We start from the raw sequence: 25,885 nt of genomic DNA, 5'->3' as shown, positions 1-25,885 counted from the left end.
AGTCTTCCTATAGGAATCTACCTAAAAATAACAAAAATGTAACCGGCATACGGGCTAGCATTAGTTTATTTTTTAATTGCTTCATGCTTTAAAAAGTAAATATGCCCTTGTACTTTTTATTTAATTTAATTCGAAAAGGTAAACGTTATTTTTATATTTTATAATTCAAAGTATAATATGGTTTTCTTTCCATGGCTATGAGTTTCTTTCAAATGAATGAAATTATTTTAAATTTGTAATCTTAAATGCAAATTTATTTTATATTTTAAAACGTTATTGTAAGCGTATGCCAGGCATATGAACACTCGAATTATAATTTTAAAACACGCAGCATTTGAATTTAACAAGACAGTTCGTAGCTAATATTTTTATTAATTTAAAATAAAATTGAAGAAGCACTTGTTTGTAACTAAAATACATCATACTGCTTCAGATGTAAATAAAACAATCAAATACAGATTTCTATTGCGAAATTTAAAGCAGTGTCCTTCTTCCTGCTTCAACACTCTGCCTTTTGTTATTCTTGGAGTGAACCCTGGAAAACAAGAATACAAATTAATCTAAAACACATTTTTAAAATATTCTTTGTAGAAGGATATGTCATAATGAGTTGCGTATCTTCCTGTGGCATAATAATTTGCACTAATTAGTGTACAGCATTTCAGGAATGTTCTGACAACTTTTCTCACACAACACTTCCCCATTTTAACAATCATAAGGTTAAAAGCTGGTGGAATAAAAGGAAGAGTAATTTAATACATAAGAGATTAATACCCAGTTTTATATGCCACAAGTATTAAAAATCGGAACAAAATTAGTATCTAAAGATAAATTTTTCGAAGGCATTTTTCTTGAAGCGTTACAAATTGTTCATAGAAAAAAAATAAGAATTCTTGAGAATAGTTTTTACTTTGGGAACATCCACATAATTTTCGAAACAATGTTGTATAAGAATTGGTAAATGCGTAAATGGACCATGTCCAATTTTTTTTTTATGTTATGTTGACTCTTGTTTAAAGGGCATCAACTCGAATTTTTATCATACGAAGGGTCAAGTCTAGCCTTTAGTAGTTGAGATGAAGCGGCAGTTAAAAACTGAAAGGGATCTTGTCCAGGATATGTTCGATTTTGTTCTGTGGTAGTGATTTCGTTCTCATCAAAAAGTTATGAAGCAGAATATTTTGTACACAATGGAACAATATGTTGATTTGACCAGACCATACTGTAGAAAATGTAAAAATAAAGACGTCATCCATTTCAAGTCGTATTGATCTAATCTGAGCAAGAATAAAGTTTTTACTCTACAAAGCAAAGGAAAAAAATTGTCAAAAAATAAGTTTTATTTCTTTATTGTAAAATACCATCCATTTTCTCTGCGTATCAATTAATCGATACAATGAAATATGCACGTTACATTTTTTGTATAAATTCGAGAATTTTCACACTAATGAAAACCGGCTGTGACTGTAATAATACCCCAAAACAAAATTTATCCATCAACAAAATTAAAATAACCACAGTAAAAAATGGATGATTTGATTAGAATAAATTAAAAAATATGTATTCTAATAGGAATATAATGATTTTTAAAGTATTAATCATTAATTCAGTAGAAAGGTACCTAGCAGAGTAGTTTTGATCATGTCTTTACAATTTATAATTACATTTGCTCTGTTATTAAATTTGTTTCCCAAGTAGCACAGCTTATGAAATAGCATTGCACAATAGTGTGCGATATTATATATTTTTCAATACTTAACAATATTATACAATATTGTGCGATATTATATATATTTCAATATTTAACAATATTATACAATATTGTGAGATATTATATATATTTCAATATTTAACAATATTATACAAAATATGTGTGCTACTAGAGTTATTGTTGTATTTTTATATTTGCTTCAGAAAGCATATTAAAGCTTGTTTTATTGTGAATATTTGAATTTTATGAGTTTCATTGAGATTTTTGATTGGGGAATTGAATTCTCTAAGAAGAAGAATCGTAAAAAGGGAATTGTAATATGCGAATTAGTTATTCTTCAAGGAGTCAAATTTAAAATATTGCTTCAGGACTTCACTAAAAGTATTTTAAATACATTACGGTTACAAAATATAAAAATATATTACTGGAAAAGTCATATGTTTTTCACTTGAAATGCCAGAAAAATAAGATTAGAATCCTTTTATATTTAAAGATTAATGTATGATTAATATAAAGCAGAAAATGCGTATGTCTGTCGATCATAACTCTTTCGAAGCGGAAAGCAACAAGGACATGAAATTTGCACATGCTATTTTGGAATCCATTTCTAGGTCAACTTAACTATTTTCAATCTTTATATGTAATTGTTCGTTTCTGATGATGTCAAAATAAATAAGGTAAAGGTTTGTGAGGGATTTTAACTGCAAATCGTTATCCAAGTTAAATGAAAACAGAAACACTCATTTTTGTAATCCCGATATCTTCCCGTAAAGTCATTGCTTTTCTTCAGTTTGATGATGAATTAATGATGACGTATTTAATGTACTCAAAAGCACTCCAAAACGACTTCTATATATCATAAGGTCATCATTTACTTATTACTTATGGAAGTTTAAGATATTTTCATTAAATCAAACTAACTATGTTTGATTAACTCCGTATCTAGATGAACCAATTTTTGATTGACAAAATAAACTAGTTATCTTGAAGTTCATTGAAACTAGCTACCTTTAAGCTCAAATTTACTAGTCAAAACACTATATAATTGTAATATGCGAATTAGTTATTCTTCAAGGAGTCAAATTTAAAATATTGCTTCAGGACTTCACTAAAAGTATTTTAAATACATTACGGTTACAAAATATAAAAATATATTACTGGAAAAGTCATATGTTTTTCACTTGAAATGCCAGAAAAATAATAAGTGCTAATAATAAATAGTGCTAATAATAAAGAGGTTTTTCATTATTTCTTGACATAGATTTAAGCTGTAAGAAAGGTGTTTTAAGGCATGGGAAATTTTTCACGTAAATGTGATAAATGCAAAAGCAAGTTTAGGAAAAGAAATACTTACAGAAATTATCGGTCAAATTGAGTACGCTAAAAAAAAAAAAAAAAAAAAAAATGTTGGCTTGTATTATTATTTTTGGAAAGAATGAAAAAAAAAATGAATCCGTAAAGAAAGGATGAATGAACGAGGCATTCCATCTTAAATTCCAAGATGCAACTTTTTTTTCCTTACGGGTCTGAAACAACTCAAAAATCTTTTATGTACACTTAAATTTGGTTTATAGCATTATGAGTTAGGGTTATTAGATTTGAAATCAAATTAAGAGGGTTGAGCCTAGAGTTCATGAACTTTCGTATTAAAGGACTCACCAGTAGAGTGTGTCAACATGTAAAAAAATTATTGATTTTTTTTATTAATATATAATGGATATCAAATTTTTGTTGATTATTTGAGGAGTTTAGTTAATAATGCTAAATTTCCATGACCTGAAACGTGATTGCTACACATTATTTGCAATCCCTATTAAAGTATGATTCAACAAAAACTTTTTTCGCTGCGCAGTAGCTTTGATGCATTGCGAATAACTGAATCTCCGTTAGTCTATTCCGAACGAAACTCAAATTTTTATTCTTCAAAAATTATTTCTGTATTTTTTGTTGTATTTAATTCATTTGTCTTCTTTTTTGAATATTTTTGAACATTATTGCTTTGGATGTCAAATTGTAAAAGATTAAGGATGAAAGAAGATAAAATTGTAAATTGTAAAAGATCTAAATTGTAAATGGTAAAAAGGCAAAAGGTCATTTGAAGATCATTATAACTTTACTCTTAGCATTTACGTCTATTTCTAAGTATTCTCAACGTCTAAGTAACTCTTGCGTGAAACCCTAGTTTGATCACGGATTCATTGTTTTATTTATATTTTCAAAGTCGCAAATATGAAGCTAGCACAAACAATTTATGACTGATGGCTATTAATTCTATTTTTTATACTTTACTTCCTACAATAGTACATTGCTTGCTTTGTAGGAAATTGTTCATTTTCTCTCATTCACTTGCATATTTTCAAGGAAAAAATATATATTTTCTTGTATAATATAATTTGAAAGTAGTACATCCTAAAATCTAAAAAGTAATTTTGGAAAAAACGACCATTAAATTTTTGAGAAAGAATATTGTTCATACAAAAAAATTAATTTTGGAAAAATCTTCTTAATTAAAATAAGATAAACACAAAAAATATTTGATATGCAAATTGTAAGAATATCAATATTTTGGACCTAAAATAAAATAATTCTTTTAATACTGAGATTTATTTTATCTAAAATTTAAAACTTATTGAATGTTTGTTTTTCTCCTGGAAATTATAAAAAAATAGTATACCACATCTCTAAAGTTATCACAGGTTATCCAAGACAGTTTCATAAATTAAAATTTTACTAATGGATATGGTCATTTTTTTTTATCAAGAAGACAATTTCACTGCGAATTTAAGCGAGACAATAAAATTTAACAAGAATTTATTTATTTGCACAATAGGAATATCGACTAAAAATCCAAAAGAATAATTTAAAGTCACGTTTTTCATTATTTCGTGGAATAATATCATCTATTTTCTTTGTAGGATTGAAATTTTTTAATTATTACTTAAAAGTTTTTGGAATTTTATGCTTTCGATACTTTTTCGCATTACTATAAATTTGTTACAGTTTCAATATTAATTGATAGCTAAATATCAAATGTAGTCTCTGATTAGTACATTAGAATTGTGAGTGAAATATACAAGAAAGTCTGACAATGTTTGTATCTTTCGGTGCTTTTGAATTACTACTGGCCGAATAACCAGTAGAATTTATCTTTTAAATATATATTCATAAAAAATAGCAATTCATATTTTGCTAATATAAAAGAAATCTCATCTTAAGAGAAAAAAAATTATGCAAATGATTTATGCGTTAATTTTTAAAGATATTTTCAAATAAAATATTAAAAAACGAAGACAAAGTAAAAAAGTCGATTTTTTTTTCAGTTTTTCACAGCTTTTACAGTCATAAAAATTACATAAATGTCTATTTTTTGATTAATGGTAAGTTATACGCATTTTTAACATAAAGATATTAATGAAGCAGAAATAAAACAAATAATTAAAAATTTCCTGAGTATTTTAGATATCTCAAACCATATCTGAATAATAGCACAAATGTAGAATGGTGATAAAATAAAATTTAAAATTTCCTCAAAATATAAACATTTATTTATTTGTTCTCGCTACATATCAGATAGGAGGTGAATTAGAATAAACATGCAGAAGTATTTGAGATCTGGCAACTTGGGGCTTTGTTAAAAATGTCCAAATATACACAACTATTTGAATACTTACAGAATGCCCCAAAGGAATATAGTGGAGAAACGACATGCTAGCAAGAATTATATAGGCTATATTTCAGATCTAGCTTAAGGGAACAGTATTAGAAACAGTGCTACATCCTAGAATCCAATGACAGTTCTTCAGAGAACTCTTAAGCCATCCATAGTATGGAGGATTTCCGAACTCTTGCCTATTGGGAATGTAAATTTTACATAGAAGAAGTCATCAATATTCTGGAGGCTCTATTTCGGGTATAATAATGACCCCTTTCTTGTCGCTGGGATAAAAGATCTGTTCCCCATCCATAGAAAAAGTGTCTAGAGCAGGCACACCGTGGGAGACTCAGAGAAAGCAACAAAAGGTAACCGAAAATTCCCCCTGAAGATGCTGCAGTCTCGTGAACAATAGAGTCTCCCTCTTTCTCCCCTGTATAACCGTCCTTGAGATTCCTTTATTCCACCTACCTACAGAAGATTCCCTTACCTTTGAGACTTCAACGGATCTTTAGAGTTTGCAGTCTCTTTGTCTAAGGAGCCCCCATTCAGCAACCAACGCCTTAGAGATCCATTTTGAAAAGGTTGCCTCTCAACAAAAGGGAGCTAGGTAAAGGTATAAAGAAGAAGGGGCTGATCTTTATTCTGTAGGGTAGGCGAGGGGCCAAAATTGACCGACAGCTGGGTTGAGTCGTGGATCAGCGCGCTTTGACCCCAGGAACAGATGCTGAGCTGAGAGTAACAGCTGGCGTTTAGAAGGCCGCAGGGGGAAAGCAACAGATGAATATGATTGGCCCAAATAAGGAACCACATCCAGGTGGTGGAATGGTCTACGAATTCATTCTTCTTTTTCTTGAAAACAGGCCTTTTGAAATCTTTCCGTTTCTTAATCTCCTCCTCCCCTCATTAACTTTATTGATAATTCGGTAACAGAGACAAAGACGTAATATTTTGCAATTCAAAGTAGTGTACAGCTAAATTGGGTATTTAATAAATGTTCAAGTAGTCATGTCGTAAAATGTTCTATAAGGACCGACTAGAGTCATATTTTGACGCCAATTGTAGAAAACCAATGATCTTACACAAAAGAATTCTCAATGAGAGACTAGTTGTAAAACCTTTATATTACTACTGCTTTTATGGTAGTTGTAAACGCACCTGCTTTGTACATTAAATATTTCAAACCATAATAACACAAATTTTGCAGTTAATGATGCAATAGCAATTTTACTCATTTTGGTTCATTTTCATCGATAATTAACATCTTTAAATAAACGATAATTATTGAAAGACTTTGAACGTGAGAAAGTATAGGGAGAAAGGGAATAGATAACAATGCGGGCAAGGAAAAAATATATATATGTATTAAATATTCATTTTGAGAGCGACAAAATTATGCATACTTATCGTCTGCTATAAACAAAAATGCGACGCCATATTCAAACAAGTGAGTTAATTTTTTCAACAAACATGTTATTTTAAAATTTATGCCACTGACAGATTCACGTGAATTTTTAAATTAATGAGTAAACTAAATATGATTGCGAATATTGACTTACAAAGCTTCTTGTTAATAATTCCACAGACTTAATGTGATATGTTTTTAAGCTTATTCTCTTCTTCTTATATTTAAGTTCTCAACCTAAAGTATATAAGAATCTCATCGTTACTTTTGATTTGAAAAGCATTCCTGTTCTTGAAATAAAAGAAGCAAATCCAACTTTTATGGTTATGTATGATCATGCTTGTTTTCATCTTTTTGAAAACTGAAAATCAGGCTGCTCCAACGATATCAGTAAGATAATCAAATCAGAATATGAATTTTGAAGTATCATATTTTGATTGCATTTAAAGAACATAAAAGTTCAAAATATACGAAAAAAATCGAGAAAGATTTGCAAAAGGAAGGAAATACCTTTAACAACGCTAAAGATATTTCCTTCCATTTTGCATTTATCACTAATTATATGAGTATGCTTGAATATGGGAATTAAAAAAAAACTATTAAATTACAATTATGAATTTTCAAAATTATGCGATTTAGTACATTAAAACAGTTTAAACCGGACTGACATATATTAAGAAATAAATTCAACTGATAATTTTTTCTATACTATATCTTTTCTTTTACTATAATATTTGAAAAATAAAATTGAAGTAAAAGTATGCCATTTTATGTTCTCTAATGTTTCAACATTTTTTTACTTGCTTTTAAGAGTAATACGTTCTTAGAACAAGAGAAGAATTGGCGCATTTTTTAAAAAATTGCCCTCATTGAAGCTGAAATAACATTTAATTATATTTATTTAGCGTTGCCATTCCATGTAATCAAATGTATTCGATTTATAATCAAATCAGAATATGAATTTTGAAGTATCATATTTTGATTGCATTTAAAGAACATAAAAGTTCAAAATATACGAAAAAAATCGAGAAAGATTTGCAAAAGGAAGGAAATACCTTTAACAACGCTAAAGATATTTCCTTCCATTTTGCATTTATCACTAATTATATGAGTATGCTTGAATATGGGAATTAAAAAAAAATACTATTAAATTACAATTATGAATTTTCAAAATTATGCGATTTAGTACATTAAAACTGTTTAAACGGGACTGACATATATTAAGAAATAAATTCAACTGATAATTTTTTCTATACTATATCTTTTCTTTTACTATAATATTTGAAAAATAAAATTGAAGTAAAAGTATGCTATTTTATGTTCTCTAATGTTTCAACATTTTTTTACTTGCTTTTAAGAGTAATACGTTCTTAGTACAAGAGAAGAATTGGCGTATTTTTAAAAAAATTGCCCTCATTGAAGCTGAAATAACATTTAATTATATTTATTTAGCGTTGCCATTCCATGTAATCAAATGTATTCGATTTATTTGAAAGGAAACCGAATCTTTAAATTAAATATGCGTTGTTATATGTTAAATGCACTATTTCATTAAAAAATGCGGCATTTTTTAAAGCTTATAAATTAGAATCTAACATTTCCTATTCAGCAGATAATTTTTGTAAGATCAATTTTTTGTGAATGCAACTTCACGTGAAAAAAATTGAAATATGTTGAAGCACAATAAGTTTTACCTAGAAATAATTGGGGGTATTTTAGTGAATTTACTATTTTGAATTCTTAGCAGTGAATTTATCAGAACATTGACAATTTACACACTTACGCTACTAAATCTTACATAAGGCAAAATTTTCTCCGAAAAATGAGCACTGCACAGAAACGTTTTAACATTTATATCATTGATTTATATATATGTGCAAAATTAAAAAATAAACTCAAAAAAATATTTACTACATGAATGAAAAAAAAATAATTTTAAGAATTAAAAAAAAAACCGAAATAATTTAATTGCTTCTTTTGTCCTTACATTTCGAGTTTCGCAAGCTAAAAAAACATTAAAATAACTGGAAAATATAAAAGCAAATATATTCAATTAAATATTATTTAATGAACCGGGATCATTACCTTATTGCATAAGTTTCTTTTTTTACGGATCATTTTTTTCTTAAAAGAAAGTACGAAATCTTTAAAAATTACCATTTGTTGACATTTATACATCGGCATCGAATTAATTTGAAAGCGTCTTTTATTATTATCTGCTTTTTTTTCCTGGTAGCGGAACTCTTCATTTATCATTGCTTAATTATTATGTTTTCATCGATTGTTATTCAAGCGTTTTATTTGTCGCAATGACAGCTATTACTATTAATTATTTACTGTCGATAGACTGATTTCAGGACAGTTTCATAAGTTTGTGTTATTAAAATGAGTCAACAACATTGTCTTGATTGTTCAGCATTTCCCAATTATGAGCGCAAGAACAAATTTCTCTTTCTTGCTTTACTGGAAAAAGGTAACGTAATTTTAGATTTACAATAAAATATTGCATCAAAATCAATAAATATTCATACTGATCACGAACAATACTTCACTATTTCTGTACTTAGAACCTGTAAAACTAATGAAGTTATCTGTACGCTTTCATTACAAGAACATTTCAGCACGAATGCACAAAAAAATAATATTAATGTAGAATCTTACAACACTTTGTGTTAGGATACTAGAATATTCTGAGAATAGGAAAGTGCATATTAGAACAAAAGATATCGCTTTTTTCCTAACAGGAAATTATTAAATTCATATGGCCAATAAAAATCATCCTTTGAAGCACTTTGTGTACGTGTGTGTCCATGCTTGCGTGTGCGTTTGCCTGCATGTATATCATCATCTGCGATGTTTTAGGATGAAAATTGCCCAGTAGTCTCTATTCGCACGAATCTATAGCTATTTGTTATAATCTTTGCAATATGCTAATTGTTATAATCTTTATCATAAAAGGAACTAAAAAAAATGACCTTAATTGCTGGCTTATTATCTGCCAGGTTCAAAGGCTTGACTTCTGTTTTCTTATTAGCGAGATTTAAAGAAATAACAATCCATATATAAACTGCTTGGCTAAAATAACGATAGAAAACGACGATCTGTTAATTTACTATGAAAAGTAAATTTCTGTTATGATACATTTGATATAATTTGGGAATTTTGCACTTTCATACACATACTTTAGGGGCAAAATTGACCAGCCGATTGATATAGTACTTTCCTTCGCGATTATTATTTTTTCATTATAATTATTTTATTAACCTCTTGCCTGCCGCGGGCATATATATACGTCTCCCTAAGCCAATGTGTTAATTGCCTATGGCGTATATATACGTCTCGCAACTATATACGTGGCACTGGGGACCGAATCTCGCAAGTTATCCTCGGCAGGTAAGGGGTTAACTAAAATTCATTCATTTAAAATTTGAGAAGCAAAAGAAACTTCTAGTTATAACATATTAAAGTTATTCTTTCAAAAGGAAATTCAATCGTCAAAAATGTCTATCACTTCATTTCAGTCATTTCTATTATAATAATTGATGTTATTTTACCTAATATTTTACTCATTTATTTGGCCTGATTTGTTTTTCTTTAAATAAGGAATGCTATAACCTAAATTTTGTTCACTTCCTGAAGGGCTATAGTTTGAAATTTTGAACACTTATGTTTTCTAGGTAACAATACAACATTTTAACTTCTTCCGAACTTGATTCTAAGGTAATTAATTTAATTACATTTTGATCCCATTCGAGAAACGCCACCCGGTAGTAAATTTGATAAAAAATTGATTTAAGCTTACATAATATTCATAAAATTAAATAAATTAAAGACTAAAATATAAAAAATGATTAAAATAAAATTCCATTTTTTAAAAGATTAATAAAACTATGTTTTTAAAAATAATTTTTATTAAATTTATTTACTGCGTTATCCTACAGTTTTTCACCAATTTTAAGTAAGAAGTTCGTCTTATTTGGCCGTTAGTCTGTTGATAGAAACTGTTATTTGATAGAATGAGAGTGAACAATTCTTTGACTTAGCTTTGTTCCTTTTTAAAACAGAATCAATTCGAAAACAATAAAGCAGAAATATTGAAAAGTACGATGCAGAATTTAAAAAGACGAAGCATTTTTAACTTCCTCCAAATATAAAAAATAAATAAAAAAATTTAATATTTTTTTATTACATCAATTGAAACTATTCGCATGAGATATTTCAAATAAAGGCGCCCCCTTTTCAGTCAATAACCTATACAAATATTTTATATCAAGTTTTTAAATAAAATTATGGGTTTTGCTTCAGAGTAAACTCCGATATTGTTTCATTATTAATGCCGATTCTTACCCGAGAACGTTACTTCCGTATTCAAGGCTAATATCTCATTAAATCTTGAAGACTATAATTTCGAAAAGAACGAACATTTTTATTTGCGGAAAACAAATATTGACAGTACATGTTTGAAAGTCGGCTATCACTCTATTAGCTCTGAAAAGATTTTTAATTCGTTTGTGTTTTTTCTTTCGAGCAAACCGAATTATTTTGTGTTTTTTTTTTTTTTTTCCTTTTGCAATTCCAAGTAGAAGCAGCATAATTATTATACATAGAAACTTATATTAATTTTGTAATTCATTTGATGGAACTGTATTTTCGATTTGTATTCTCCATTAATAACTGGCTTTCAAAATTTTGTTGAAATTTCTCGTAGTAAAATAAAGGGAATGAATTAACACTAACTTAGTTGATAAACGGCCTTTTGTTTTAGTAAATCACAGTTCATCTAGAAATTACAAATCGAAAACTCAAGTTTTTTTTTAAGTCAAGTATAATATTTATTAATCAAGCTAAGGAATGTTTATTTTGTTACACCTTGCTATGAAGTTAAGTTTCTCGAAAAATCGTAGAAGAAAAAAATATATAAAACAACCGAATAAAATATTTAACATTCAGATTTGTTAATTTTAAACAGAGCTTTCATTATTTACAGCTTGAATTATATTGACTTGCAAAATGAAATCAGCTATTTTGGGAAAATATGGTTTGCACTAGACGAAGAATTTAGTCAGCAACATAAAATATTGAAAATTAAAACAAATTATTCATAATTTTCAATAAATAATAAAAATATATGCTACTGAGAATGTTTATTTTCAGCAATTATTTTGAAACCAAAACAATTAAAGAAATGCGATACACACTTGAGAAATTTCTCACGGTGGTGTTCGCAATCGCATACATCTGAATCAAAAATTTTCGAGAATACTTTACTTATACATCTTCCGGGGATTCAAATTAACGACACTTTTCCCTTTTTTTTAGGATTCCTTAAATATAAATCACCAATCAAAAATAACTTAAACCTTAATCACCAATCAAAAATAGCCTAAACCTTAATCACCAATCAAAAATAGGCTAAACATTAATCACCAATCAAAAATAGCCTAAACATTAATCACCAATCAAAAATAGCCTAAACATTAATCACCAATCAAAAATAACTTAGACATTCATCACCATATTATACAAGGCTATCTTCGTTTATATTACACTATCGTATTTATAGACGTACAAAATTTCAAAAGTTTAAGAAGAAAGAAAGTTGACTTTGTCGTTCACAGAATACCAGTCTAGGTGGGAAAAAAAATTTATAGCGTTAAAAAACAATTCTTCAGGAAGTCTTTTAACAGGAACGAAAAAAAATAAAAATCTGAATGTGTGATAACTTACTGTTCTGTTACCTTAATGGTTGTAAAACAATATGTAGAATTCATATGCATTCTTCCGAAGCTCCAAATTTGCTGTTGTTTCCTGAAACAATACACGTATAACAGGTTCATGTTAGACACATTCGAAACATTCATAAAATAAAGCATTAAAATAACCTGGGTATTCTCTAAGAGAGTTTTCGAATCAATTGGCCAAAATTTATTAGCATATTGGAGTTTGTTAAATTGTTGCTTCGGTAATATAAACAACTATAATCAGTAATATAAACTTTTATAGATAAAGAGAAAACGAATATATATAAAAATAATACATTAAAATAAAATCTATGTAATGAGACAATTTCTTTTATGTAGTAAAAGAATAAATACATATTGGATAGCTTTATAAGTAATGCTTTAAAATATTACTTTTCCTCAAAATATGGAAAAACTTTCATTTTTCATGAGGCACAATTTGATTCAATTAACATGCCTCAAAATGCCAAAAAAGTAATTAGAAAATAGTTTTTTTTATTTTCAATTTTTGCTTTTATTTTTAGCATTTCAATTGCATTAACATGGTAAAAGAGAAAGCAGTTAAATGACTAAAATTTTTTCTTGTTGTGGGTTTTATGAACTACACCCACGTTAAGCCATGCCAGATCTTGATAGAGACATTTAAGATTTAAAAAATTATAGGCATTCGATTTCTGGAAAATTATATAAATTAAAAATAAATACCCAAAACAAAATTTAACTCAAATGGAAGCATAAAATCTTGTATTTTTTACAAGAAAAAAATTAGAAGGAAATGTGCATCGTTCTTTATATATATATATACAACACTCCCAAATGTCTGAAATCAACAACAAAATATATTCTTTATTAATATTGTCAAAATTACTAATCTTTTCCGCACCTCTTTACACTATTAATAGCTACAGCGTTCATCATGTCATTGGATTCCATTTAATATTAAATGATCAAATGTTCTTAACAGTCTGGTGCTTCTCTAATAACACGTCAGCAAAGTGGAAAACAATGATACCGAGAAAATGCTATGCAACAGTTATTGAAATTAATAAATTAATCGTTGATGTTTTAATATATATATTCACCGTTTTCCTGGTTCTGAGGCTGCATTAAACTTTTGCACTTGGATATCTCCTCTCGAGCACCATTCAAAACGATGCATCATTTTGATGTTTTATTTATTTATTTTTTAATTTTGATTGTTAAAAATACCTACTGAGTGGCAAGATGTAGATTAATTATTTTCGGGGAAATTGAATATAAACGATTACATTTATTTTTCGGAGCAATAAACAAATCCTGGTATTAAGTGGATAATTATGCATCGAATTACTTTTTCGAGGCAAAAGATTAACGATGTAGCCTCGGGTAACATAAAAATCGCATCCCAATTATTCTGTACAATTTGGTGGGTGACGCTATTATAGCGTTGCAAGTAAATGGCGATTCGCTTCGCTGAAAAAGTATTTGGACATTATGCACATAAAATTTGAGATTTTATACAGATAAATTTAAAAAATTCTCCCGATGTTTTAAGAATTATACGATTATATGCAGAATTTTAAAACTTATCCATTTCCCGTAAGTTATTCTCGAGTATTGAAAAATATTTCAGATTAAATTTGCGCCATCCAAATATTTAAACATATATCAATGTATGAATTTTTTTGATTTTCTTAGATATGGATATTAAAAGAAAGTATGAATTCACTTTTTACAACTTGAGTGGAATAGAAAAATTCAAACCAGAGATTTTAAAAATTCAGATTTTCTATAAAATAATTTTTAAAGGATTTTATTTATTTTTACTTAAAAAAGGGTTCATTTTTAAAGACACACGTAACGAAATTTCATCACTTTTACAATACATGCGTGTTTAAACAAAAGGGCAGAAATTGACAGTAACATACATAAATATTGTCACTGACCAGTTACATTAGCTTTGAAATAATTAACTGATAGTTTTGAACTGAAATAACCTTTGAATCATTGCAGATAGTACTACCTTTAAAAAAAAAACTGAAAAATACGAAAAAAGGTAATTTAGCAAATGTTTTCAAAATAACCTTTTAAAAGACAACACGAGAACCTAACCTAATATAAAGGCTATTAAATACAAATTCAAATGTGTCGTTTTTTTTTTCATGCTTAAAAATAAGTCAGTTATGGTAATTTTAAAGCTAATAGAGTTTTTTGGTTTCCTCTTGTAAATCAAATTTTCATTCCAGAAATAGAAATCAAAGATATTAATATCTGGGAAATGTGAGTCTATGCAATGACCAGGATAACGATTTGTATCGTGATTTGTATCGTGATATTCCAAATAGACTTAAAAAGTCAGTTTTTGAATACTGAAGATAATTTCCGTAGAAACAGTTTTACATTTTCACTTAACAATAAAAATTTAATAAATTTACGATATTCAGTAAAATATGATGGTTTGGAATACATTTAAAAAATTGTAAGTGACAACAATTTCCTCTTGTGCCTTCTCCCGCAGTACATATTCCCGCTGTTAGCGACATCGGATGAGATTGTAACAAATTTTTTCAGTTTATTGTTTTAGGTAAATTAAATCTCAGGCTGAATATCTTGAAATCTTTCCCAAAGCCGAATTAATACGCGTTAATTCTATTAAATTTAATATATAAAATATCTTATTTATGTTACGTTTGAGTCTTACTAATATACCTTACTGACAGGTACAGGTATCCCACAAACAGTTATGTATATAATAACTGTTTGTGGGATACCTGTACCTGTCAGTACAGGTAGAATAGTGTACCTGTCAGTACAGGTACACTACTGTTTTCGCCAAATCTGTTCTTTAAGAAAATATGCTTAGATTATTAAAAATGTTAAGATGCACAAGTAGAATTAGTTCGTAGCTAAAAAGTAAGAGACCACCATAAAGCATTTTAGAATATTGTAGACAAATTCCATAAACATCGAAAGAATCAAGATTCAGAAACTTTAGATTTGTTGAATATAAAATTCATGTTATTTGCTACATTGAGGTATTAGCTTTTAATCTACGAAATATCGTTTCTATGTGGTGATATTTAGATTTATTATCCTGTTATTTTGCGGAATAAAACAAAACAAAAAAAGGACTTAATTCAGAAAACAAGAAATGGAAATTAAATGAAACAGTACTAGTTTATTTTTCCGAATGTAAAATATTAAGTATTGTATATATTTAATTTTGTTTTTATTAATAGATGTTGTTTATTTCTTATTGAACTTTGATTAACGCTTGCAACATCCTAGAACTTTAAAACAAAGGTAACAAAAGCAAACAGATGAAAGATCAAATATCGCAATGAATATATATCAAATATTTTTTGAAAGAAGAAACTTTAGTAAAAACTAATAGCAAATAAATTTAAGAAATAAATTAAAAAAGAGAAAAAATTCAGAAAAGATCCACAGAATTCTAACAATTCAAAATATTAGTCTTAAGAGAAATGACATTTCTTAAAGACAAATTTAAAAAAAATTACAAGGAATATTACATTGTCACAACTGTTATAACAAATCTGATTACCGTTTGGCAAATTACGTCTAGTAATATAAAAAATTCTACCAATATTTGTTATTCCATGCTTCAGAATTTTGTTTAAAATACAATAATTTAAATACAACTGAAATTCGGATTAACAAATATTTTCATTAACTCATTGTCTAAAGTCAATTCAAAGTATCAACCACACCTTTAAAAAAACGATTAATTTGATTTAATATCACACATAAAAGGTGTTTTTTCAGATGGCTTAAACTCTGAAAATGTTACACAATATAGGAGTTACAAATTTCAGCAACTCTATCTCGTGGCGATTTTTAACGTTAATGATGTAGTATAAATGCAAAAACCCTTCGAATTAACATTCTGCTGATGGAAGTGGATAGAAACTCGTTTTTTTTCGCACTACCCTATATTCATAATTTATGTCAAGAATTTGACTTAAACCAGTTTGTAGGAAATTTTACATAAAACTTTCTCGCTTGCGCTTTTTATGGTAAATAATTTGTCTATTGAGAAAGTTTTTTTTTTTTTTTTTTTCGGAATTTACACTTAATAGAGATATTAACAACATGCCAATGTTTATAATGGCATGAAAATACTTTTCAACACTTAATTGCACTTGAAATATTCTATGCGTGTGTAGTTACTTAAGACACCTGGATTTCAGGTTTAATTATTTTCTTTCCTATTTTTCATTTCGAAAATCGCTTGTTGGTAAAAAAAAAATTCAATTAATGCTTTATTTTATAGATTCATTAAAAAAATTAACCAGAAATTAGAGTGCTTCATTTAATTATTTATCAGTCATTTTGAAAAAAAAAAAAAAAAAACTCACAAAACCAAATTATACGAATACCCTTAAATGTTTCTGAAAAGAAATGGAATTTTTTTATATAAATCATTAGTAATTTCCATTGGGTATTACATAACCTTTAACAGGAAAATTCAAGGAAAAGTATGCATTCAGTATTTCCAACAATATATATACTTAGATCCTATACTTTCTATTTAGGTAATATTTGCAAATACATCCAAGAAATTTAGACAATGTATGCATGCACATTCATATTTAAGAAACTAAAGGATATAGTTTTAATTATACCTGTTAAGATATTTTATTTCATATCATTAACCAAAACTATCAATTATAAATATCGCCATAGCAGGGCATATTTTAGGATTTGAACTAAAAACCCGGAATCAGGTCGTTACGATTCAAATTAAAATTTTATGCAAAGAAAAAAAAAATTTTTTCATAAAAACCATTCTTTAAAGCGAAATGTCTTCTTGGACTTAGTCATAAAACAATTGGAAATAAAAGAACGATAAAAATGGAAAAAGTAAACAGCATAATAAAATAAACATATATCCGCTTCATTCTAGGGTGGGGTGGATTTAGAGGTTAAATCTAACATTTATTGCAGACATTTAATAGAACAGCATAAATGAAAAAAATTAGTCGGTATTTAATGAATTCATTTTATTTAAAGATAAAAAAAAAAGCCAAGTTTACAATTTCTTATTCTTATGCACGCGCTAGCCAATTAATTTCGCTTTCATCCAAACATCATTCAGAAGTTAAGTTTTAAATTTAACTCATTTTAAAAATAAAAAAAAGTATAGCACATTTTAAAGAATTTATGGTCTCAATAAAATAAACTTACTATATATTCAGAAGTTAATGTTTGATGGTATGAGTGAACTGTTTTAAACACACTGATTTTTAATTCTTTAGTAATAGGAAGGATTCTTTATTTTTAGAGTTAAATACGATTAAGGAAATGCATTACATCGTTAGTTAAAGGAAATGTTAGACGATTTAAATGCCTCTGTAACCGTAATAGTTAGGTTTCAAATTAAATGAACTCGCTAATAATTCGCCCCCCCCCCTTTTTTTTTCTTCTAAAAATTGCAGCAACTATTTTTATAAAGTGGCAAGAAACTCCGAATTTGAAAATAATATGGATCAAATAAATTATATATTTGTTCCAATGTATAATTGTTATAATGCCAAAATCTATCTTTCAAAATATAATTTTATTGAAGCGACGATTTGAAATTTGCTATATTAAAAAAAGGTTGCTAATTATTTATTATGCATTATTTTTTTATTGCGAAACAAATAGCGTTTCTGAATAGCACGTGAAAAAATATAAAAGATAATTTGATTCAATATTTTCTTTACCCTTTATGATTAAAAAATGAATTTTTTTTATCTATCGTTATTTACTAGGGTTTATACAAAAACCAAATTTTTTGAAAAACCAGTTTTCGAATTCAATATTTTTAAAAAACCGGTTTTAGCCGGTTTTCGAATTTTTGTCAAAAATAAATAGAATAGAGAAAAATATTGTATTTAATTTATATAAAATAACAAAAAACAAAATCAATGTCGAAGTCAAAATATAAAAAAAATTAAGAATTATATGAGCCGTTTATTTTTAAAGTGGGGCAAGTCCATTTTTGAAAAGAATGGAGATAATGGTAGTTATAGATAAAATTTGTTATCTTTTTTTGTGCGTAAACAAGTTAAAAAAAAAAATCAGATTCTAGTATTTTGGAAAGGGAAGTTTTAGCTCTTTACAGTATTGAAAATATGTTTATTTTGAAAGTGGTGCAAGTCCGTCTACCCTATATTGAAATTATTTTTGACCGAATATATTACTGCAAAATTTAGCTCCAGTTGCTGTATGGTGAAGCAAATGTGGCCGTTTGATATCATGTCTGAAATCTAGGGTATTTCTATCTATCTATGATAATGAAAATCAGTGATTGTACAGTATTTCATATATAATAAAAAGTACATCTTAATTTTGTGTTTCGATAATATGTTTACTTCCAACACCGATTGTTCAGTCCAGTGACCATGAAATAAATATCATTGATCACAAATTTTTGTTGTCAGGACATTCGATTTTACCGAACGATCGTAATTTTGAAGTGATAGAACTGGCAATTAGGAAAATCAGTTCCTTGTATTTTCCCCGGGATTATTATAAAGTAATACGAAATTGTCTAAGACATAATAAATGTTTAATACATGAAATGAAATGCGGATATTTATTTTCAACCCAACCTCTGGAGGAAGCGGTTTTAAAAAGAAATAAAAATTCCGATGGAAAAACCGGAAATTGTTTAACTACATGCTGGATCAGATTTACAAGGGATGCACCACACAAAATATTCTACAAAACTTCGATAAAACGAGATGCTGAATTTAAAATTATCGATTTGCCACCATAACGAGAAAGACCAAATCATTTCAGAAATATAAAATTATCTTTTACGTGTGAAAAAAAAAAAAAAAAAAAAGGAGATTATTACATCTGAAAAATGCAAGGACATGGATTTATTACCATACATACCTCCTGTTCATCATGAACATTTTAAAATGTTAAATCCTGAATAAAATTCAATTTAATTATACCTACGTATAAACTGAAAATGTATAATTTCATTGAAATTCTTAATAAAACTGAATTGTTTTTTTGTTATGCTATATTTTCTACAAGAATATTCTTTGTTTTGTTTCACTTTTTATCAAATGAATAAATACAAATTTTTGAATAGTATTTGGTTTTTATTTAAAAAAAAGACTAATGCAACTGAGATATTTCCCAATTAAATGAATGTTTACAATAATTCATTAATTTTGAAAGTGAGGCAAGTCCATTTAGTTATAATAAAACTCGTATTTTTTTTTTTTAGTCGACACTGAAACATCATTGGATTATAAACTAACATTATCTGGTACCAAAAAATATAAAAATTAATACTCACCAATATTTAAATTTATTGAAATGTTAACCTTTAAATATCTCGCAATAACAAAAAGTTGACTTGCCCCATTTTCAAAATAAACGGCTCATAAATACTATATATTTAATTAAAACAGCGAAAACTAACAAAAATTTCAAATAATATTTATATTATTTTCACTAATTTCGATTCCTCCTAAGAAAATAGGATTTTAAAAAAATAAAATATCCACTGAACGGTGGCTAAGTCTTGTTCTTATTTTGGACACAATATTGCCTGTAGTTGAAAATACTCTTTCACTAGCTACAGAGCTTGGTTTTATAGTTTTCATGGCATCAAATAACAAATAAGTTTCTTGTTGTTTTATTCGTTGACTCAAATAATGAAAATTCATCTTTCGATGTCTTTGGATTTTTAAGTTTTCCTTCAGGGTCTTCAAGAAACTTTTGAATTGATTTTTCTCCATGGCTTCTTTCAAAAAAGCATTACTCTGATCAGTAGTTTCTTCGATTTGCTCTTCCTCAGAATTGGTTTTCACATAAGAATTCGGAAATATTCTAGACAGTATTTTTCCAGATAACTCAATAATTTCGGTTTTTGAAGCTAATGAAAGTATACTAGATTTCTTCGCTGAACTACAAATGTGCAAATGCAGCAAAAGAGTTGCTAATTCTACATCTTTCTTGCATTCGTTTTTCTAAAGCATATAATAATTTCAAAATTATTTCAGTGTTTAAATTTTTTTAGTTCATTTAACAGAAATTCAGATATACCTTTTCCTGTTTATAAATTGGTATATCGTCGCCTAAGCCTTCAGCTGCTAGACGAATCGGTCCCAACCGATAAAATATTTGTTTATTTTTTATTGAAGAGGAATATCCAGGCGTTCTGGATATTCTGGCGTTCCGGTTTTCAAATGTGACAAATTTACTTTAAAAAACCGGTTTTTTAAAACCGGGTTTGGAAAACCGTCAAACCCTATTATTGACTCAAACATGCTTGCGTACTTACTGTTGTAGTATACATCAAATACTACGCTAATTACTTAAAAGAAAATACTAGAAATTTGACTTGAATAACACTTAAATATCGCCCATAATATGAACGAAGCTACTACAAATAAGATTTTTTTATTCAGTGAAAACTGAAATGTCTAATAGGAAATGAAAGCTCCGATAATTTTAAAGGTGTTTCTTGTGATAATCGCTCCACTTATCGCAATTTTAAATTTATAAGCTGAAGTTATGTTTTTCTTTGGCGTTATAATTAAACAAAATTTAGAATCGAATATATCAAGTGCTTTTTAGTTTCTCTGTTGAGTCAATATAACACATTCTCAAAACAATGTATCTTAAGAGAGAAAAAAATTATAGTTACAGGGTTAGAGTTATTTTGTATTAATGAAGACTATGTCAAATAGATTTTTACGATAGCTGTAAGCTGATTTTTACTTATCGTAAGTGAGAATGAATACCGTCAAAATAAATACTTATGTTTTTTGTTAATTATACAAATGATAATTAGAATTCACGAGAAAGTTATGTTTCACCACGAATCACTGTAAAAAAATTGCTTATTCAGAAAAAATGAGAGTAATACACTTCCATTTTATTGTTTCATGTTACAGTTTAAAATTTCTACTAACTGAAGTTTAAATCGCTATTTTTTTCTTGAAATGTTTTTAGGATGATCATTTTTCGATAAGCTATAATTTAAAGAAATCTATTGCCATTATTAATCGTAAATAAATACCGTAAGCCACATCTTTAAAAATCTTTCATGTAACACTGAAAAGAATATTTTTCGTAAAATATCAAATGAATGCATCTGCTTCAATGTGTGACATTAGTTAAATAGAATGCCGTACATCATGTTTAACTAAACTGAAGATTAATTTTTTTGCACTCAGGTGGCTCCTCTCGAGCACCATTCAACACGGTGCATCACTTTGGCATTTTATTTAATTTTGATTGTTAAAAATACCTACAGAGTGAAAAGGCGATTTTCATCGAAAAAATTTGCAGTTTGAAACAATTATACATATTTATTCTTCGAATAAAAAAATTCTTGCATTTGTTGAATTATGCTTCGAATTACTTTTCCGAGTGCAAACGGTTAATGAAGAAAACATTTAATTTTAAAAAATCGGTTTAAAATTCGATTTTGAGCATCCAATCTGAAAACATTTTGCCTACATAAAAAAATATGGATCGCTTTGATCTTAAATAGGAGTTATTTTCATTAAGAATAATTAAACATTATCCGTTTTGGTAAACAATGTTTTTAACAAAGAACAAAAAGTCGCCTAAAAACAGACAAACCGAAATAACTTTCTAGCTAGCATGAACATACGCAAAAATATCAATTTGATAGGAATCGAACATTTGGATTGCAATAAAAATTTTTACGATTGAGGTTCGTGACAAAAAGCATTAAAAAAACAATTACATTTCGGAAGCAACTCCCTTCTAGACACGTGTTTTTAGACACTTTTGGAAATAAAACAGTTTATCAAAACAAAAAACATGGTCTACGGTTGCTTAAAATTCTCAGTTGCGTTAAGGAGAAGTACTTTAAAATCAAATTTCATTTGAAATCGTAGTCTTTAACAGGTGTTTTAAGCTTCATTAGAGGATTTAATGAAAGAACCGTAGCTTAGAACTCTCGATTCCAGAAGGCGTTAATAGGTTAATTTTACTGACGCACAAGGTGAATTATATTTCAGAAATATTTTGTTTCCCATCTAAATAAGAATCCAAGATATGCTAAAAAGTTAAATATTCCTCAAGATTTTTTTTTCTCTTAATACTGATGTTACGGTTATTTTAAAATCCTAAAATTCATAATCCTTATCTAGCACGTCAAATTTTATTTCGGAAATTAAACGTTAAAGTCACCAAATCATTCTTAAAATGTATTGAATCTATTAATTCTCGGGAAAACGTGAAAGAAATCTAAGTTCGGTAAACAAATTTTAAAAAGAATAACAGACAGTTCTGTACCGACAGTATTTTGCAATATTCGGCTTTATAATTATCAAATTATGTTCAAGAAAATAAAACAGTTGCTTCAAATTGTTTAAAATCTCCTTCAAACTCATTTCAAGATCTTCCAGGATGGTACTTTTTATTGGAACATTCTGCATTGAGTTTTAAAAAGTATATTTAAAAAATTACTTTACAAGTCAAATATATTTGAACGGAAAAATGGTTTCCTTTAAAATTGCTTATAACTTAAAAATGGTTTCCTTATAAATCAAATTTGAGCGGAAAATGCTTTCCTTTAAATTGCACAGTACACAATTTGTCATTAACAGAAGAAATTTTACTATTTTCAAGTTAATTGAAATGACAGCTGGTGACAAATTATACAAAACTATTTTTCTCAGTGCTAAAAAATTACCATTCAAATTAGACTCATCGAGTGTAAGTATTATGTCTCATATATACAAAACTTCTGTTATGAGAAGTACCTAATGTAACATTTGCGCAGAAATGACGTAGTTTCACTAAATAGAATTTTCAAACGGAAAGATCCAGGAGTATGATTTCAAAAGACTACGCTCAAGACAATTCGATTAACTCATGCACTTCAGCTTTACAAGATGCAATATAAACTATGTATTTTACACCAAACCGATTCAATTTCCATTTGATAAAAAATCCGTAAAGTAACAAAGGAGAACGAGTTTTTAGGGCAAGAAGCACGATTTTTTTTTATTGTTGAGTGAACACAAAAGATGGTGGCTACACCCACTATGCTCCTCGTTTCCAAGTAGGAAAAGTTGGAAATCGCCGAACCGAATCAAGAACAAGGTCGTGACGTCACGATTCTGTAGGTGGCTACCAACTAGTTAGTCGACTGCTTAAATTAACTGCTTTTGGAGCAAACGAGTTTAGGATTTTTCCCCCTATCTGAAAATACTTTGATCAACTATCAGAATACAAAGAAAGCTATCATCCGACATAATATATTGTAAAAAAGTTTTTCCAAACTTGAAACATTGAGACCTTTTTCAGAATCAAGATATAGAAAGGACTTGAATTGTACATTTTTCATTAGTATTTGCAAAGATACATATATTCTAAAAAACTTCACCGTAATAAAACTTTTATATCTGCTTATTCCTTTATATTAAGATTTATAATCACTTAAGGGAAAGTTCCAAATGATTCGCAAGCAAAAATCTGTTACAACAGATTAAATTTTATTCTTCCATTAAACGTGGATCTGGGTATTGCAAATCTATTTGATTAGAGGTTTTGGGACATGTTACCGAATGTTTTTAGTTAAGACATACGGACAGAAGTTAATAGCGAAAGTTTTATTCTACAAACTTATACAAAAAAAAAATAATAATAAAAAAAATCTTATTACAGCCGACTAACATGCAAATCATTGTCTCAAGAGTTTTAGTAAATACGTAATGAAAGTATCTAAAAAAGTCTGATAAACTTTATCATCAGTTGATTGATTAACATCAGTAGAAAATACGTTTAAAAGCTGAAGTAGACATTAACATATAACCCAAGAGATACATTCGCTATCCTCAAAGTCTCCAAGAAATGTTTACACCAACACATCAGATGAAGACAAAACAAACTTCAGAATCTGTTGAATACCTTCTTGAAAAAAGGTCGGTCAACCACAAATTCAACGAAATTCGGCTAGGAAATTTAACCGCATGGAGAATTTATGCGATTGAAGAAGCCCTTTCTTTAGGAAACAAAATAGCACCTTTAATATTCTTTAACGTAGATAAAATCTAGTTGCACTAGTCACGAAATACTAATAAAGAGGTATGTGGCATGGTGTATTTAGCTGCAATTTAGAATTTAGAAAATGCAATCCTTGTTAAAAGAATGAAGGGCTTTCCAGGAGAAATAGCCATTCCATTTATATTGACCAAGAGAGACTACTCAATGCCAAGCTCAGAATTAAAGGAGAAAAAAGGCCGCCGACCCCGATCACATAAAGCTGAATACACTGAATGAATAAGTATTAAAACAACTTAATGCCTTAGTTCCGAAACGCAGATTAACTTTTAGTACGAGTCCGTGTACACAAATGAACAATTTTCGTACCGATTATTCAAACAGTCTTTATTTGGAAGAAGTAGAGAGATCAAGAATAGCAAGCCAAGAATAATGTTACAGTAATTATCCGAGTGAAGGATGCATTAATTATAAACAGCATTAATCTTTGAAATTCAGTTTTCAAACAGATTGCTATAAATTTACACAGATTTACCATATAAAAACATGCAGATTAAAGCACATTTCACCGATTCCATGCGAGATTTCTCACTTTGAACGCTTCCCTTCAAAGAAACAATGAGAAATTCCCTAGATAGGCTTGACCGAAATTTTATGGCCGAATGATTATGAAGCAAGGTCGGTCGCCTGAATCATTAGGCAATGTCTGGTGACGTTCAGTTTCACTGGAAGCGTTTTCAAAAGATGACCTAAAAACTGTAAAGAAAGCCGATTACCTTGTATTCGTTTCTTGTGTCAAGATTACACGGTCTCATTAAGAGTGGAAAGTGTTCTGCCTGAAAATTGAACAGCAAGCATTTCGAGTAAGATATGGAGACTTCGTGGCAGTTACCGTTTTCATGTAAGCATGAGGAACAGGTTATCTTGAAGGATTGTTTGAGTTAATTCTTTACGTTAGTGAAATCAAAACATGCTTCAAAGATTATAAGAGAAATTACGAGATTTGTTTACTATAAACTTAGGGAAAAAATTTTTAGAGCAAGAACGAAACTAGATAAGTATACGGCTAGAGTTTATACCAAAAATAAAGACATTGGAATGATAGACAAGAAAATTCAGGATATATACAAGGGGATACTTCATTTGAGATATCGAAAATACAAGATTCCATTGAAAAGCCCCGGATTTTTCATTTTTTTTTATCCTCTAAGAAATGCGTTATGCAAGTTTATCGACATAATTCTCCTTATAAAAATAAGCTAGAGGAGAATAACTCATTTCCATCAAATCCGAGGAAGACTTCACACAAAAATTTATCCAATAAGAACTCCTGTTCGAAATACGCTTTGTTAAGTCGTATTAGAATTGGTTAATCGAAC

The 25,885-nt window shown here is 28.3% G+C and overlaps 1 long non-coding RNA gene across 1 annotated transcript in view; it reads right to left on the bottom strand.

Annotated features, from left to right (window-relative positions):
• Positions 1–365: 365 nt before the first annotated feature.
• LOC129958097 (uncharacterized) overlaps positions 366–25,885 on the bottom strand; it is a 65,923-nt gene continuing 40,403 nt past the window's right edge. Inside the window, exons 2-3 of the long non-coding RNA XR_008783141.1 lie at positions 12,496–12,576; positions 366–535 (exon numbers count right to left, since the gene is read on the bottom strand). This is a non-coding gene — a long non-coding RNA (uncharacterized LOC129958097). The remainder of the gene's footprint in view (positions 536–12,495; positions 12,577–25,885) is intronic.

This window comes from Argiope bruennichi, chromosome X1, assembly GCF_947563725.1.
Source record: "Argiope bruennichi chromosome X1, qqArgBrue1.1, whole genome shotgun sequence".
In the NCBI taxonomy this organism is placed as follows: domain Eukaryota; kingdom Metazoa; phylum Arthropoda; class Arachnida; order Araneae; family Araneidae; genus Argiope; species Argiope bruennichi.
The sequence above is the reverse complement of the archived record's forward strand: the minus strand, read 5'-3'. Positions and strand labels throughout refer to the sequence as shown.